Here is a 19,461-nt window from a genome sequence, read left to right on the forward strand (position 1 = left end):
ATATGTCTGACAATGATGTTCTTGAAGTCGAGTTCAATAGTCTCTCAATCGTACAACAAACTTGCAAAGCATTTCACACCACAGTGCAACTGCAATGTTCTACATCGTTTTCATCTTGTCTACAGATCTTTGGTGTAGAAACTGGCCACGGAAATTCATATAGTACAGTCTGCAAAAAAAAAAAAAAAAAAAAACAGACAGCATGATCTATAATTGTGAGCATTCAACCCAGAGACATTTTGGGGATAGTTAGAAAGGGAAAACCTGTATTTATTCATTGACAGTATTTGTTTGTTTGTCACTTTTGTCCTAAGTGACATACACACACTGAAAAAAATAAAATGCAAAATTCACTGGCAACATTATGCATTCAAATTGTTGAGACTTCTGAGCTAACATGGGGTTAAACGCTTGCTTAAGGGAACTTTCTGACTACTGCTTGCTCGCTCATTTCCATAGAGAAACACAATGGAAGATATTTATACACTCTTAAAACTAATGTATTGGAAACAACACAAACTGTGTTGTGTGTGTGTGTGTGTGTGTTGCCTTGCATTGTTCCACTGCAGGTCTGTCTACATGAGTGTGTACACTTCCTTTGAAGGAAGGGAAGTCCCTCAAATGTAGTGCAGATTACCATGGTTACTGATCTGTCAGGCTGCTTCTCATGAGGAAATGTACGAATCTAACTGCACATGTGCCTGCATGTGCGCCTGTCTCTGTGTGTCATTTGAATTACCAACCCAGGCAAATGACCTGTATTTTGCTTGTAGAACTCATGCTGAAATGAGTGTGTGTTTGTGTGTGGGGGGGCATGTCTGCTCACATGTTTGCCATTTGTGTGTGTGTGTGTGTGTGTGTGTTTGTTTGTTTGTTTGTGTGTATGTGTGTGTGTGTGTGTGTGTGTGTGTGTGTGTGTAACTGCATACACATACATAGACGCATACATACATATATACAACATATATACAACATACATACTGCATATGCACACATACAGACAGACGGTATCTCAGGAGATGACCCAACAAATTGTCTGTCTTTAAACACATACACCACTGTAATTCAATAATGCATGTCTTCCTGTTAGAGATTTGCAGATGCTTGCAGATGCTTGGTGTGTGTGTGTGTGTGTGTGTGTGCGCGTGAAGCAAGAGCTTGAAGCCTCGTTTACCTCATGGCTTACCTGTTGCCAGACCAAGTAAAAGAAATGGCAAACACATGCAAGCAAGGGCCTGTCTGTGTGTGTGTGTGTGTGTGTGTGTGTGTGTGTGTGTGTGTGTGTGTGTATGAAAGTCACTGGCCACTGCCCAGAAGCAGCTGCTGTGAATAGCCTGTGTATTTGAAGAGGATGACGTCATCTCCCCAAGCTAGTGTGCTTCTGATAAGGAGAAGGAGTGTTCATTGGTCTTTACAAGCTTCTATTACATAATCAGTACAAAATGAGTCTGATTTGTAATACCTAACTTAACTTTGTTCATTAAATTGCTTACATGAGTGAGAGAGTGTGAGAGACCGAGAGCCAGTATGTCTGTGTGTGTGTGTGTGTGCGTGTGTGTGTGTGTGGTGTGTGTGTGTGTTTCTTACCATAGTTCGAATTACAGGGGGTACTGGGGGGTACTATACCCCCCAATGAAGACCCAGTACCCCCCAAAGAGACAGAAATATCAGTTTTGGGGGGGGTCAGATAATTTTTCTGATATTGTGAAAAATATCATTACAGTTACAATACAAGTCAACTCCTGTTTTCACTGTAGGAACATTTTAATGTAAAGCGATTTCAGAAACCCCTATTGTGGACCGTACCATTTTTAACCACCGTGGCGCTAGAAGCAACTGAGCAAGTGTCAACATTGAATGACAAAACGCTAGGTAAATTCCTCCAGTAGGCTAAATTCGGTTTGCTGCTGACGTGCATGGGTAAATGTAAGTTGCTAACTGACGTCTAGCTTGTTGAAAATGTGTTATTTTACAACCTTCATTTATAAACGTGTTTGTTCTTTCATAGCTCATGTCACCTCTTCATACGTTGAATTACTGGCTACTTACCTGCTACTTACTTACCCACTGAGGCTAGTAAAGTGTACCTTGGTTAGTTACCAAGGTTAGTTAGCAAGGTAATTCTCTATTTAAATAAACCTTTACATTGTGGTGAGGTAAAATCGATTGTCATTTCCTGGAGCTGAACTCCATAGCCTAGGTATCCATTCTCATTATATCTTGAATAAATTATTGTGCCCTTTTGAAATTAGTTTGTCACAGATCCTGTGTTTTTATATTACCGGTATGCACAAGAGGGTCTGATGTAGCTAAGCCTACATCATTGAAACCTGTGGAAACATAAAAAGACCCAAGTAGCCTAGGCTAAATATGTGCTAGTATTTGAATTTGTTTTTAATTGGTTGGTATTGATTTTACATTCTATTATTTCCTATTTTTAGTTTGATGAATGTAGTTTCATCTGAGAACCCTGATACTATCTTAATGAAACTATTTTTTATCTACAAACAATTACATTAAAAGTGTAGGTGCAGTTAGGTTTTATACACTGTTTGTGTCATATGTGTTAAGGACCAGCAGACAAGAGAGGCACAGGATAAAAGCCGTGAGCAGGCCGCAGAGAGACAAGATGAGGGCAGATGGTGGGGTAATTCACACTCTGTTTCTTACCGTGTGTGTATGTGTGTGTGTTCACTAGCTGCTGAATTATATGTGTGGAGCATCTCTTTATGGATTTCATAATGGATCTGAAGTTTGTATTTACGCCATTTTCTTTCAGTCTTCCTACACTCTCTTTTTAGAAGTTTAACTGCTGGATTTTGCCTCCATGGTGCTTTCTGTTTGTCCTTAACTTTCTTGAATTGTAATGGAGCAATGTCATCCATAATGTTTGCTATTTTTCCATTAAAGTGATCAAATAAGTCTTCTACCGAGTATGACAGTTGACTTGACATCTGTGAAAGTGCTTGCTCAAAGAGAGCACTTGGCTGATCGTTTATTTTTCTTCATTTTATCATAATAGATCTGTTCTGTTTTGTTTGGGGACATAGACACATCAAAGAACATGCAGAAATGTTCAGATAATGGCAGTTCTTTAACAGCTGTAGAAACATTGAGACCCTTTGTGATAACAAGGTCGATGGTATAACCATGACAATGGGAGACATGGATCAGTTAAAAAATGTGTGTGTGTGTGTGTGTTTATGCCATTGAATGAATAAATTGTAAGTAAGTATATATACTCTTTTGATCCCGTGAGGGAAATTTGGTCTCTGCATTTATCCCAATCCGTGAATTAGTGAAACACACTCAGCACAAAGGTGAACACACAGTGAGGTAAAGCACACACTAATCCCGGCGCAGTGAGCTGCCTGCAACAACAGCGACGCTCGGGGAGCAGTGAGGGGTTAAGTGCCTTGCTCAGTGCCTACTGGTCGGGGTTCGAACCGGCAACCCTCCGGTTACAAGTCCAAAGTGCTAACCAGTATAGGCCACGGCTGCCCCAAAGATAGGTTTTTATTAGAATTAGCTTTTAATGTTGTTTTATAAATTGTGAATGAAGATCGCTACAGCAATAGCCCTCAATAAATAATTTAATGTAACGTTTTGGGTGTTAGCCCAAATTATTACATTACATTTTTTATTGGGAGCTATTGCTGTGGCGGACTTTCTTCATTCATTCATTATTACCCTTTTCGTCCAACACCCAACTTAAAATTTGGATGTGCGTGATTTATTGTTACTTTTACATGTTTTATAAATTGTGACACAGATATACCATTTTGTTTTCAGGTTTGTTTGCCCTCCATTAAGTTTTTTCTCTGTTCCTTCTTTCTCTGAAGAATGTACCTCTGCTGTTTTTTTCTTTCTGTTTATTCTTATTTCTGTTTCCTTTTTTTTTGCAATATGTGGACGGAGTGACCTCCTGGAACCGAGGATCTCTGCTGACCAATCAGGTGACCTCTGCTGACCAGTCATATGACTTCTTCACCTGACCCTGAGCAATTGCTGACGTGAGCTGATGACCAAGACAGGAAGTTGAATAACCCTGTGAAACCCCGGCTTGTTTGTTTGTTTGTTTGTGTGTGTGTGTGTGTGTGTGTGTATGTGTGTGTGTGTGTGTGTGTGTATTTCATTGATTTTTCCACATGTTCCCTTCATTGTAAACCTTTGTGTTCCTCTAAATTACACACTATCAAAAAGCATGACACACAAACACAGTCACACAAGGTCACAAGTTCAAGTATTTTCAATGGACGTTATGCAAATGAACCATGTGGGGATTCTATTTATACAGTATGGGAATGACACCCACACACATGATGTCCGCATGTACTGTATGCGTCGTGTTTGAATCACCCGAAGGGTCAGACATCTGTTTGACTAAGATTTGCATACTGTATAGTGCAGAGGACATGTCTGAAAGCAGTTGTCTTGTTGTGTGGTCATTTTGCACTCTAAATAATAAAGCGATTGATTGATTGATTGATTGATTGATTGATTCACTCACGTCATTGTCTTACATCACGTTTAGCTACACTAGCATGCTAGTCTAGTGTTTGCTGTAGTGTACCTTAATGTTTACTGCACCAATTAGCTCCATAGATAGTATTAAAAGTGGCAATATGAGTTGCAATACCACGAGTGGTGGAAGAAGTACTGAAACTCAGTACTTAAGTAAAAATACAAATAACCAGAGAAATATTTATTCTAGTAAAAGTAGAAGTACCACACTAAAAAAAGATAAAGATAATAATAATAATAATAATAATAATAATAAATGTTATATTTTGCTGAGGAGAGGAGGGCCCAACATTACCTTTACCAATAACAGATAATCCTAAAATGAATTACTACACACATCCTGTGCAAACACGTGAGTTCGTCAGAGAGAAGGGGTTGCTCATACTTGCCTTAATTATTGCAAATATAGACTTGGTTGCGACTTACAAACAGTTTTTATGCACATGCACTTCAGAAACAATATATCATAACTGATCATAAAATTGTAGAAATGTAGCGGAGTGGAAAGTATAGATAATTGCTGTAAAATTTAACGGAGTAAAAGTCAAAAGTATGCATTATTTATACTTAAGTAAAGCACAAATACGGTACGAGGAAAATTTAATTAAGTATAGTAACAAAGTTTGTTACATTCCACCACTGATACCACAAACTGACTATCTCTCTCTCTCTCTCTCTCTCTCTCCCTCCCACTCACTCCTTCCATCCTTCTGTGCCATATTTCTACTCTCTCCCTCTCTCTCTCCTTCTCTCTCTCCTTCCCTCTCTCTCTCACTCCCTCCTTCCTTCTGTTCTTTATTTCTATTATTTATCTCCCTCATCCTCCCTCCCTCCTTCCCTCCTGTTTCTTATTTCTACTCTCTGTGTCTATCCCATTGTCTCTTTCTTGTTTGTTCTTTCTATCTGTCTTGAGTTTTGTCTTTATTCATCCCACTCTTTCCCCAAGAGTCCCCCCCCCCCCCCGATTCCTTTTTTATTTTTTTTATTTCATTATTTTTTTAAACCAGCCCAACACCATAAAAGCACAGCATTCTACCAATGCCTTCTGCTCAGACGAACAGAGAGACGAAGTCCAATACCCCAGCCATTACACATTACCATTCCAACCAAAAAAAGCAAGCAACATTTTTTACTTCAACTTCTAACAATTTGTTACTTTCATGGTGCCACGCCAAGGTTGGCTCCAAACCATCTGGCATCTTGATACCGTGCCTGTCTATGAACATTAAATTCATAAAAAAAGACAAGGAAAAAAATGTTTCAATGAGAACCATAATTGATATGATTGTGAACTCTCTAGCTGAAAAGCCAAAAGTATCTGTCCAGTTCAGTTTCCAGAACTGTCACTATGTTGACATGTACTGTATCTTGGCAACAGGGTAGAAGTTCCCAACTCAGCGTACCTATCCTCACCGCTATGATACACTTGGTGAAAAGTTACAATGATCATCACCTGTTGTGTTTGTGTGTGTATACATGTGTGTATATGTGTTGAGGTAGGGGTAGGTAGTGCTGGGCGGTATGACCAAAATTGAGTATTGCATTTTTTTTTTTTTAAATGTTGACAGTTTCACGGTATATCACGGTTTGTTAATTTAGCACGATAGCGCTCTATATGATTGTATTTTATTTCTACAGTCAGGGGCAAAAGAGAAACAATGTTGCGGGAGTGAGGTTTACATATAAACACACAATGTGTGAATAAATGGGGAAGTGGAGGCTACGTGTCTACCATAAAGTAGAAAAAATAGGCAGACCACCAACCAGACTCTGAAAAGGATAACAGGTTGGTAGTGGTGGTGTGTGTGTGTGTGTGTGTGTGTGGGGGGGGGGGGGTAACTAGTAGGAAGTCAATATTAGCTTTCATACTAATTTATTTAGCAACATTTCAAACTATGTATTTAGACTACCAGTACTCTTATTTTAGACACAAGAAGATCCAGGGCAGCTTAAAAACATATGGCTGCCCAGCTAAAATGCTCAAGGGTCTGTGCTGTGCCAACTCTTATGTATAAGTGTAAGTATATATACTCTTTTGATCCCGTGAGGGAAATTTGGTCTCTGCATTTATCCCAATCCGTGAATTAGTGAAACACACTCCGCAGACAGTGAACACACAGTGAGGTGAAGCACACACTAATCCCAGCGCAGTGAGATGCCTGCATCAGCGGCAGCGCTCAGGAAGCACTGAGTAGTTAGGTGCCTTGCTCAAGGGCACTTCAGCCGTGCCTACTGGTCGGGGTTCGAAACAACAACCCTCCAGTTACAGGTCCGAAGCGCTAACCAGTAGGCCACGACTGCCCCCAATGTGGACCTGCTGTGGGATGAGGGCCCCTGGCAGCGACATTCACACCTATGGATTTTCTATCTCATCATTTTTTTTTTTTTAGGCTAGGCAACATGGATTCCCTGTCAGGCGTATCGTCGTCATCATACTCATCATTCTCCTCCTTCTCATCATCATCATCATCATCATCATCATTATGCCCACTGGCAGCAACATTCGGACCTATGGATTTGATGCTCAAGAGAACAATTTTCTAAAATTTGGTGTCGATGCTGCCAGTGAGCTTTTCTCCGTTAAAAAATAATGGCGTTCTATACTTTGCCATCCCAAGGGCATCTGGGAGAAAGAGAGAGGAGCTGTGATCGTACAGCAATGAATTAAGAAACGGTGATATCATGCCTGCTTTTAATCTCAAGCAAGTCCAAACGCAAACCATTACCGACCAACCGTGTATTCTCCCGACTCACGTGATTCTCCGCTTATGCATTTGTGTAGCGGTTTATTACAGTTTTTGCCCCCATTGCTTGAACACTTTTTGCAAAACTCGGCTCATTGTGTCAAAACTTTACACACAAGCACACAAGACACAACACTGTGAAATAAACCATTCAGACCTATGTCGAATTAAAACACTGCTATCAAAACCTAACAATCCTTTGTCAAAATGTCACTCTGATGGCAAAATGATACACACTTGCATCATATGAATACACTTTCAGATTAGCAGCAACACACAAGTGTACTTTATTTAAAACACTGCAGTCTTTCATTTTCACTGCTTTTATTCAGTTTATTCAATGTTTACTCAATGTAACACTTACAGTATTTGTTATGTTTTTTTTTAATGGTTTTGACAAAAAACAAAAAAAGAAAGGTTGCTGAAAGGTTACAAATGAAATCAACTCAATACTGTACATCACACTACTATACTTAACAGTACAATACAGTACAGTAAATACAGTAACACAAAAATAAAACAAAAATACAAAATAAAACAAAAACATACTACTGTAAAACAGGCTTAGATGTGATGGACTCTCTGCCCAGCTTCCCTCAATGTCAGGCTATGATCTATCACATGATCCACCAAAGTTTCTCTAATATCATCTGACATTTGTTCTGTGCGTAGCCTCTTCGACCACTTCCTACTCCTCTCTCTCTTTCTCTTCCTCTTCCTCTACCTCTTGCTCTCCCTGCTTCCATACTGGCAAAGTTCTCAGAATGGCTCAACTGAGGCCTATTTGTGGCTGGCTGATTGGTGTTCAGTTTTGTAAGTAAGTATTTTCACATGTGTGTCTAAGTGTTTACAATCACCCAATGTTTTTTGTATTTTGAATAGATGTGTTTTCTCAATGGTACCATGAGATTTAATTTAGTGTCTTAAGTGTCTTATGTATGAAATAGTGTGTGTGCAGGAGCAAGTGTGTTGCAGAAAGGTGCAAGTGTGTTGCAGAATTGCAAATAAAGTGCAAAGCAGCACTTTAGTTTAAGGTATGGTTACACTGTGTTTAAGGTAGTAACAAAAGCTTCAAGTTGTGTTACTTTGGTCTAAGCATGTGTCTATAGTGTTCAAGCAATGGACAAAACTGTATATTGATGTATGTCAGTTCACGCAGCAGAGTTATAGTGCGACCTCGCAGGCACACCAACCCAACCTAATGTTCTATCCGAAAGTATGTGAAAACATCATACCAGTGCAAAGTTCAGCCTGGTATTACCGCCCAGCACTGGGGGGAGGGATATCTGTGATTGTGTTTATGTGTGTATTTGTGTTTGTGTGTTTGGGTGTGTGTGGAAGGGGCTTTCTCTCTGTGTGTGTATGTGTGTGTGTGTGTGTGTGTGTGTGTGTGTGTGTGAGTGTGAGGGTGTGAGGGTGTGTGAGTGTGTTCATTTGTGTGTTTCATTACCATTTGCATTGTAGAACAGTTCCTTTTAGGCCGGCATCACCTTGTATGGTCGGCCTCAGCAAGTGAAGCACCAGGCAAACACACTTAGAAAAGAGGGAAGGATATTTAAGAGAGGATATTTGTAATGGACAGAAGCCGACTGGCTTCCTGAGTGTTTTACAAACACAGACTGGGGGTCATGGGCAGGCTCGTTGATAGGCTTGTAGGCTTTTTCTGAAATACACAGATACACACACACATACACACGTACACACACACATAGCCTACACATGTACGTGCACACTCTCTCACACACACACAAACACACATACACATGCATATAAAACACATGCATATCCTGCCAAAACACACAACGACAATAGAGCGAAGTGTGACATTCAGTTTCCATGACGGCAGTGTCACTGGATGTAAACAAATGTTTCAAGTGGCATCAATAGACATTACATTACATTACATTACATTTGGCTGACGCATTTTTAGCCAAAGCGACTTACAACATGGTAAACAGTTTAAGTTTTAGAGCAATTCTCAACAATTTTAGGACAATTTAAAAAGCATTAGAGTACAGTAAGAATAAGTGCATCATTGAGTGCTGTTTTTAACAGTTACTTGTCAGTTTAAGACGGCTGGTGAGTGCTAGGATCAGCAAGACTTGTTGTAAGTGTTGCTATGAGAGGAGATGTTCTCTAAAGAGCTGGGTCTTCAGGAGTTTTTTGAAAATGGAGAGGGATGTCCTGGCCCTTGTAGGAACTGGCAGTGTGTTCCACCAACGAGGAACAACAGATGAGAAAAGTTTGGATTGGCCTGAGCGTACCGGTGGTAGAGCTAGACGTCGTTCGTCTGAGGAGCGCAGGGGTCTGGAGGTAGCGTATGTCTGTATGAGGGCATTCAAGTAGGTGGGAGCAGAACCGGAGACTACTTTGTAGGCAAGCGTTAGAGCCTTGAATTTGATGCGGGCCGCCATAGGTAGCCAGTGTAGCTGGATGAGCAGCGGGGTAACGTGCCCTTTTGGGTTGGTTGTAGACCAGGCGCGTCGCCGCGTTCTGGATCATCTGAAGTGGTTTCACTGCACAGGCTGGGAGACCTGTCAGGAGGGTGTTGCAGTAGTCGAGTCGTGAGGTGACTATTGCCTGAACCAGAAGTTGGGTAGCATCTTGAGTCAAATAAGTCCTGATTTTCCGTATGTTGTAGAGTGCGAAACGGCATGACCGGGCGACTGAGGCATGAACATGATCTGAGAAGTTTAGTTGGTTGTCGAGAACAACTCCTAGATTTCTTGCAGTCCTGGTAGGTGAAACAGACAGGGAGTCAAATTTGATGTTGATGTTGTGGTGTATGGTAGGTTTAGCTGGGAGGACCAGCAGTTCAGTCTTTGAGAGGTTCAGCTATGTCTGAGAGGCAATCCGAGATCCGTGCTGAAACCAAGGGGTCATCAGGTGGAAAGGACAGATAGAGCTGTGTGTCGTCTGCATAGCAGTGGTATGAGAAGCCATGCGAACGGATAATCTGTCCCAAGGAGGTGGTGTAGATAGCAAAGAGAAGGGGGCCCAGCACTGAACCCTGGGGGACCCCTGTGGTGAGATGGTGAGGTGCAGATAGCTGACCAAGCCATGATACGTTAAACGAGCGTCCTGTGAGGTAGGATTCAAACCAGGAGAGAGCAGAACCGGAGATTCCCATGTTAGCGAGTATAGAGAGAAGGATGCGGTGATTAACCGTGTCAAAGGCAGCCGATAAGTCAAGCAGAATGAGTACTGATGACCGAGCGGTCGCCCTGGCTTCTTTTAAGGCTTCTGTTACAGACAGCAGAGCCGTTTCGGTAGAGTGGCCGCTTTTGAACCCAGACTGATTTGGATCCAGAAGGTTGTTCTGTGAAAGGAAGTCAGAGACCTGTTTGGAGACTGCTCGTTCAATGCCTTTGCATAGGAAAGGCAGGAGTGAGACAGGGCGGTAGTTCTCGACTTGAGCAGGGTTGAGAGAAGCTTTCTTAAGTAACGGTGTTACCCAGGCCATTTTGAACGCTGTTGGAAATGTGCCGGAGGTTAGCGAGGCATTGATCACATGTGTGATAGCTGGAGCGATGGTCGGGCTGATGGACTGAAGTAGGCTCGTAGGTATAGGGTCCAGCGAGCATGTGGTAGGACGGCTGCATGTCAGGAGTCTAGATTAGCATATATAGATTAGCATATATAGATTAGCATATATAGCATTGCATACAGACACCTGGCATCATTTCTACCTCATAAATTGTTTTTTTTTTTATGTAGGCTAAAGCCGTCTAAACATGTTTTACCTGCTAGGCAACATGGATTCCCTGTCAGGTGTATCGTCTTTATCATAATCATCATTCTCCTCCTCCTTCTCATCATCATCATCATCATGGGTGGAAATTACATTTTGTGTGTTTATGTGTGTGTGTGTGTGTGTGTGTGTCAGTGTGTGTGTGTGCTTGCATGCGTAGATTTGTAAATTTGTAGATTTTGATAACAATTCCCAAGATACTGAAAAACCGGGCTGCACCAAACTTAGTGGGCCCCACAAGGACCACTGTTTTTAGTTTTGTTCCATCTCCCACCTGAAAGGAGGCTAGGCCGGACACAGTTTTCGGTGAATATCTCAAGAACTGTAGGGCCTAGGATGACCAAATTATTTTGGTGTGTTGGTCTCCATGGGCCATGTCAACACATCTCATATCCACTCATTTGAGGTGTTCCCGTTTCCGTACACACACAGACACAGAAGAACACATATACACAAAAACAAACACACATTTCATATCATCATTCCCACAAGTGCCTGCGTAGTTTACAACCTCGCACTTAATTAAACCCATGTCACCACGTTTGCGCACAATCCTATCCCAAATCCCACACATCCAGGGTCTCTCGGCCTTATTTTACAACGATGTCAACAAGCTTTTGGGTACAGATAAAAGTAGCCTCAGAGAAGAGGGGCGACTTAAAATAGAGATGCAGGCAAACACAGTGGCAAACCATTCGAAAACCATCCCAAAACAATTTGAAAACCAAACCATCCCTAAACCATCCCAAAACCATTCATCAACCATCCCAAAACCATTCGAAAACCATCCCTAAACCATTCATCAACCATCCCAAGGAAAGCCGCAGAAACATGTACCATGGTAAAGTAAAGTAAAGTGCTGTGACTACAGTCTTAATCCACATGAGTTATTCTTGTAAAATTAATTTGCAGCATGGTGAATTTATAATGTCACTGTTCAAATTGAATTAAATTAGTTACTCTTGTAAAACAATTTGTACCATGTCGAATTTATAATGTCACTGTTCAAACTGAATTAAATTAGTTAGTCTAGTAAAAATAATATGTGTCATGTTGAATTTATAATGTCACTGCACATATTGACTCCAATGAGTTAAGTCAAAACAGACACAAGCCTGAAACAACATCTGACAAACTTTTGATTTGAGCCAAATTCCTGTTTCTTTTTTTTTTTTTAGGTAGTTTGAACAGGCTCATGACGCCTCATTAGAAGATGATGTCACAATAACCGTTCCAATTCCGAATTTTTGCCTGGATATCTTGTGCAGTGTGAGCAGCCGAACTTACAGTGTGACCACGCCAAATCCATCAAATTTAATAATACACTGTCAGAGTCATATGCGAGTGATACAAATGCAAATTCTTTTTAGAAATGTGTCTCCTTGGCTTTATATTCATTATAAGGATGTGTACCCTGGTGAATTTATGAATTCATAATGTCACTGATTAATTGATGAATTTATGTCACTCACTGATCAAATGATAAATTGATAAGGTCACCGATGAATGATGAATTTATGTCACTAATGAAATGATGAATTGATAATGTCCCTGATGATTTGATAAGGTCACTGATGATTTGATAAGGTCACCAATGAATTGATGAATTCATAATGTCACTGATGATTTGATAAGGTCACTGATGAATTGATCACTTTCTAATGCCTCAATGATCAGATTGAACCAAATTGGTTATTTCATTCTCTGGTCTCTGTATTTTGTGTCAGTCTAATGAGCCGTGAGATAGGCCATGGCTGACTGATCTCTTTCTCTTATATACAAACTTTCACAAACTTTTCATTTACGTTTCTGTCTGTTTCTCTTTCTCAATCTCTCCCCTCCCTCTCCCTATCTATCTCTCTCTCTCTGTGCAATGCCCAAGTAGAAATTCCGAACAAACATTGACCAAATCTGGAAGAACAAACAGAGCAGGAATCACATAAATAATTATGGCTTATTCACAATTAAAGGGGTATGTTTTCTCTCTCTCCCCCTCCTTCTCTCTTTCTTTCCCTCTGTCTCTCCTTCTCTCTCTCTCTCCCTTCCTCTGTTCTCGCTCTCCTTCTCTCCATGCACATGCCACCCTTCTCCTTTGTTTAGATTTTTGCTTGTGTTGTAAGTTCTCTCACTTCCCTTTAATAAAATGGGTAACGGAGGAATGAACACACACACACACACACACACACACACACACACATTTCTTTCCCTGTCTTTGTCTATGACACAAACACACACACTCGCACGTGTGCATCGCACCACCCACACATAAATACAAACACACACATCATACATTTATGGCTACACTGCCACGTTCAATGGCTGGAAAATTAAGGAAATGTGATATCCTCCTGGTTACGTAAAAACCATAAATCATTGTGTGTGTGTGTGTGTGTGTGTGTGTGTGTGTAAGTGTGTGTGTGTTCACATGTGTCTTTTGGTGTGCATGTATATATTTTAGGTCCATGTTGCCAAGCCCAACAGTTTTTGTGGTAAGGTTTTTTCAAAGGGGCCCAACTGAGTACAAAATTGTGTGTATAGGCCTAGGATCAAGAGAATATAAATACAGTGTCTTTGTGTGTGTGTGTGTGTGTGTGTCTGTTTCTGTGTCTGTGTCTGTGTATATGTGTGTGTGAAAACTTTTCCACTCATCAACGAGGTGTGCAGTGATGGCCCAGTCTGCTTTGTGTGGTTCCTGAGTTTAACTTTGACGTCAGCAGCCTGCCCTCATTCTTAGGAAACACTGTGGGCACTTATGCAATCTCTTTAACAGTACAGTATAGTGTGTGTGTGTGTGTGTGTGTGTGTGTGTGTGTGTGTGTGTGTGTGTGTGTGTGTGTGTGTGTGTGTGTGAGAACAAAAGAGATCTTGTCACTGATAATCAATGAGACTTCACTCACTTCCCAGATCAAGCGTTTCGTATTCCAACTGTTTTCTTTTTCTCTACTGTGACCAGTGTGACTCAGACATGTTGAAGTGCTTTGAAGACCACACGCAAGAGGCCCACATTTCCCCACCATTTTACCTTGTTTAGTCTCTGTTTCGTACGTCAGCCCTGTTGCCAAAGGAGAGTTTGTTTGTCTTGCCTTGTTGATGAATTTCTGACATACATATCATCAATTTGTAAAAGATTGGTCTCAGTTACAGATCTGCCATCACTGAATCTTTCTTAATTTATGATAATAATGATTTCTTACTAATCTGTTTTTCTGTCTCCCTACAGCTGCATATTGTACCATTTCTTATGAATAGCAATTTTTAGATCCTGTCATATGCAGTCCTGTAGCCTACCCACAGATTAGCGCAAGGCTGATAAATCTATCTGCCTGTTTTAATTGAAATGAATTAGCCTTGTCTAGCGTGCTAATCCCTGATTTAGCCTTTTTAGACTGATATCTCACTCATGTTTCAATGCAATGAATTAGCCTCTTTGCCTAGCGTTCCTGATATTTTAGCCTTTTTAGATTGATGTCTTACTCCTGTTTGTCCAAGACTTATTTCTCAGACAGCCAAAAACACCACCCGCCGCCTCATTAATCAGAGTCATGATCTCACCCACTCCAGATCCACATTAAGCAGTACTGTTATTCTTCGCGTCCTAAGCCTGTTTAGCCAAATATGTTTACGGTTTACGTAAAGCAAAAGGCTCGGTGACGAAAGACACCTTGACAGAGAGCGAGGTCGAGAAGTCTGGCAACGACGAAGACAACAGCAGGTGTTGCCGAGGGGAAAACGTATTTGGCTTGGGGTTTGTTTGTCTTTCTTGAAGACCTCAAATTTCTAGTGTCTGAAGATATTTAGACAGTGAAGTATTTTAAAGGGTGGGGTGGAGTGGTGGTGGTGGGGGAGGGGGGGGTTCTACTCCAATGCACTTTCTTATTAGTAATCAATATCAATTATGACTATTTTACAAGCAATAAGATCCTTTCAGAGTGCGGCAGAAATGCCATTCAACCTATTAAAAGTTTATGTGTCATTAAAATTATTTTGGAAATGTTATTGTAAGGTAAAGAAAAACTCTTTAGGGGGCCTTCAAGGGTCAGGGGTGATTCTACTCCAATAATCAATAGTCAACTGATGGTTCCTTCTGGCACTTGAGTGTGTGTTTAGGAAAACTCCACAGAAACACTACAATCCCAGCTCTATATGCCATGTCTATATGCCATGCCATGTCTATATGCCATGTGCATAATGTCCCAAAATATACCATAAAATAATAATGATAATAAAAAAAATAGCAATCTGTTTGTTTGTTGTTCGGCGTGTGTAGTATAGAGCCTTACATATGGGGTTTAGCGTAAGGCTGAGTTGTTCTCTTCAAACATGTGCCCATGGCATGGTGCCATTATTTTCTCACCGGCAGGAAGTGGGTCACTCCTCACAGGAAGTCATTTACGGGACGAGGAAGTACACCCACATTGTGTTGGTCCAGAGTCAATCTCTCTCTCTCTCTCTCTCTCTCTCTCTCTCACACACACTCTATCTCTCTCTCTCTCACACACTCTATCTCTCTCTATCTCTCTCTCTCACACACACTCTCTCTCTCTCTCTCACACTCTCTCTCTCTCTCTCTCTCTCTCTCTCTCTCTCTCTCTCTCTCTCTCTCTCTCTCTCTTGCAGGTAACAGTGAACTGAACCCCCCCGCCCTGCCCTTTCCACCGACCCGCCAAATGTCCGGTGTTTTTGAACACATTGGAGGTGGGAAACCATGATGAGAGGCCTTCCGCAAGGGAAATGGCCCCTGGTCTTTTCCTATTGGTCATCTTCGGTAAGTGTGGGTGGGGGGGTCACCGGGTCATATCCACAGAGATCCTCAACAGCCTCTGCAAAACTGTGTGTGCTACACAAATGTGTACATTTGAACATGCGTGTGTGTGTGTGCGTGTCTGTGTATGTGTATGTCTGTCTGTGTGTGTGTATGTCTGTGTGTGTGTGTGTGTTGTTTGTCTGTGTGTGTGTGTTTGTGTGTTATCTGATATAAGTTTGGATTTATTGTCCCATATGAAATGACTATTTGTTGTGACAAAAAAGCACTTTAACACTTTGAGAGAGGGAGAGAGAGACATACAGAGGTGTATGAGCTGTGTAGGTGGTAAGGATTGATGATCCTGATGTGATCAAACAAAACTCTACTCAAGAGGAGATACAGTTGCCTAATGGACACATAATGCCCTTTCATGTATACAAGAGTTCCAGTGTTTGTGTGTGTGTGTGTGTGTGTCAAGGGAGTCTATTGTGTGTCTAGACAAAGTGTGTGTGTGTGTGTGTGTGTGTCTGTGTGTGTGTGTGTGTGAGCGTGTGTGTGTGTGTGTGTGTGTGTGTGTGTGTGTGTGTGTGTGTGCGTGTGTTTAGTCTAGACAAAGTGTGTGTGTGTGTGTGTGTGTGTGTGTGTGTGTGTGTGTGTGTGTGTGTGTGTGTGTGTGTGTGTTTAGTCTAGAGATTTAAAGCACTGTCTTTTCCATCTTCCAAATATCTGTAGCTGGACCCACTCCCTTTTCTTCTCTCCTCTTTCTCTTCTCTTTTCTCTACTCTTCTGTCTCTCCCTCTTTCCTCTCTCACTTCTCTACTCTTCTGTCTCTCCCTCTTTCCTCTCTCACTTCTTTCTCTTCTTCTTCCCCTCTTTCTCTTCTTCTCTCCTCTCTCTTCTTCTCTCCTCTATTTTTTTCCCCATGGGGCCCAACTTCTATTTTACTGGCCCTCCTCTCATCCCCCTCTTCCTCTCTCTCCTTCACCCCATAACTCTGTTTTAGTTTACGCCGTTTCTCACTCTGTACTTTTGTTGTTGTTGTTGTTGTTGTTGTTGTCGTTGTCGTTTTCCATGTTCAGCTGAATAGTAGGGAAGTCTTGGGCGTTCTACATACTCGACGCACCCGACCGGTAGCGCGACACCGTGACGTCAAAATTACGTAGATCTTGCTGGCGCGCCAGGATTTTAGCCAGGTAGCGCGAGGTAGTGCACCACTCATTTTTTTTCAGACGAGCGCGACAAAGCGGAAACAGGAAGATGGACTAGTTCGAGGGCAAGCGAGAGTTGCCTCTCTCTCTCAGTTAAGGATTGGGGATTGGGGGACCCATGATTAGCATTGTGCTTCCAAAGACATTATTTTCTTTTCTTTTCATTTTGATTTGTGGTGCCCTATCGTTGACCTTTATTAAGGTTTTTCTTTTACAGTTCAGTATTTCTCCCTCTTTCTCATGGCTCCTTCACCCTCTCTGCCCAGGGGTGACACTGCGCCACGGCCCCCTCCTCTACACACACCCACCCACCCAATCTCAACCTGTCATCTCACTCAGATGGAATGTGTGTGTGTGTGTGTGTGTGTGTGTGTGTGTGTGTGTGTGTGTGTGTGTTAGGTTCTTTGATGATTGGTGTAAGGGTTCCCTTAGTGTATGGGCTTCATTTGAGGTCACAACTTTCCCTCTCTTTTGTCACATCTTCTTTCCTCCTCTTCTGTCTGTCTTTTCACACAGACCCCCACCCTTGTGAAATGTGGGGGTGGTGTGTGTTTGCGTGTCAGACAGATAAAGAGAGATAAACAGAGGAGAGAGAGAGGAGAGAGAGAGAGAGAGAAAGAAAGGAAAGGAAACATCTGCTTTTCACCTCTCTGATTCTCTCTCTCTCTCTCTCTCTCTCTTTCTCTCTGTATGTTACATCAAAAAGTGAGTTCAAAAACCATTATGGGTGAAGCTGCAGTTTCACACGTGGTTCAGAGCCAAAGCTCTTTTTTTTTTGGGGGGGGGGGGGGGGGGGGGGTGCGTGGAATCACTAATATAGACAATAAGAGATGAGTCATGGAACAGTGTTGAAGAGCTGGCGTAAACAACACCAAAGGAAGCCACTGCCAATGCTGTTTGTTTCTCTTCCTCCACACATGTGTCCTATTTCCATGGGAAGAGAAGTAGAGACAACAGTTAACGCAAAGCATTAAACAGTGACATTATTAATATGCCATGTTGTAAAACATGTGTGTTTGTGTGTGTGTAGACTGCCAGTGTGTGACTGTATATATGTTTGTATGCTGTATACGTGTGTATGCCTGTGTGTGTGTGTGTGTGTGTGTGTGTGTGTGTGTGTGTCTGTGGGTACACATGTGTGTGAGTTTCTGTGTGTGCATATGTGTGTGTGTGTGTGTGTGTGTGTGCGTGTGCGTGTGCGTGTGTGTGTGTGTGTGTGTGTGTGTGTGTGTGTACAGTATTTAAGGTGCTGCATGAGTCTTTAATGCTCACACACATTAACTGTAATGTTGTCCACTACACAGTCAGTGTATAGACAGCATTATGTTCTATATAAATGCAAGTGCGCGGTTTGTTACTACGGGCCAGATCAGGGCCGTGTGTGGGCCACGTGTGAAACCAGAGCCGGTGAGTGTTGGTCTGAGTCAGCAGGAGGAGAACCCTACGGTAGCTGGAGCCCCTCGTCTGTCAGGGAGGGGGGAGCAAGTAGCCAATTGTCATCGGATTTTACTGGCATTTGGTGGAAGTCCTAAAACCCTGTATAATTACTAGCAGATACACACACACACACACACACACACACACCATGCACATACTCTCTCTCTCTCTCTCTCTCTCTCTCTCTCTCTCTCACACACACACACAGATAGAGAGAGCGAGAGGGAGAAAAAGAGGGAAAAGGAGAGGGTGAAAAAGAGGGAGACAGAGAGAAGTGCTGAAGACAGCAGGAAGTGGGGGAGTTGGAGTGGAACAGTCTGGGAGAGTCTGGCTAATAATCAAACAGAGGGGAGAGGCACGGTAAGCAGATGTAGTTTAGGTTGACTTTACTGCCACCTTATGGATAAATTGTGTAATTGTGTTGCAGCTGTGAACTGGGCAAATGTTTTTATTTCTTTTCTCTTTTTTACACAATTTTTGGTCTTTTTTCCCTCTGAATGGAATGGAACTGTCTATCTTTTTTCAGGTGTGTCTGGAGCTCTTCCCGCAGACTGGGAAAACAGACTTTTGGGGTAATGCTGGAGGATGTGGATGTGGGAAATGGGAATTATAAAAAGAAACATCAGAGGCCCTCCATTTTATTGTTTGTTTTTCCTCTGGTTTACATGGGGATAGCGGCAGAAGAATGGCAAATTCTGGAATGTTCTTCTCTTCCTGAATTCATATTGTGGATGGATTGATAACAACGGAGCGATAAGCCAAGCGGACCAACAGAGGCACTTTGGCTACTTCTGTAGTACGTTTGTGTGTGTGTGCGTGTGTGTGTGTGTGTGTGTGTGTGTGGCTTTGAGAACCGGCATGGGAATGAGGCCATCATCTGCTGGAGTCTAAGCAGGATGTGACAACGCCTCACATCCTTACCTGGGAGAGGAGAAGAGAAACAAAGACATGGAGAGAGAGACAGAGAGAGAGAGAGAGAGGGAGAGAGAGAGAGACACTTTATATTTCAAAGTTTGAACAGATAAGAAAGCGATATTTTTTACAATTCTCAAA

At 42.0% G+C, this 19,461-nt stretch overlaps 1 protein-coding gene across 1 annotated transcript in view; it reads right to left on the minus strand.

The window, feature by feature from the left end:
- The window catches only part of LOC121718043 (adhesion G protein-coupled receptor E5-like), a 44,194-nt gene extending 28,565 nt beyond the window's left edge, over positions 1 to 15,629 (minus strand). Inside the window, exon 1 of the mRNA XM_042102834.1 lies at positions 15,573 to 15,629. The gene's annotated coding sequence lies outside the window, so the exon portion shown is untranslated. The remainder of the gene's footprint in view (positions 1 to 15,572) is intronic.
- Between the last annotated feature and the right edge of the window lie 3,832 nt (positions 15,630 to 19,461).

Source organism: Alosa sapidissima, chromosome 9 (genome assembly GCF_018492685.1).
Source record: "Alosa sapidissima isolate fAloSap1 chromosome 9, fAloSap1.pri, whole genome shotgun sequence".
Taxonomy (NCBI): Eukaryota; Metazoa; Chordata; class Actinopteri; order Clupeiformes; family Clupeidae; genus Alosa; species Alosa sapidissima.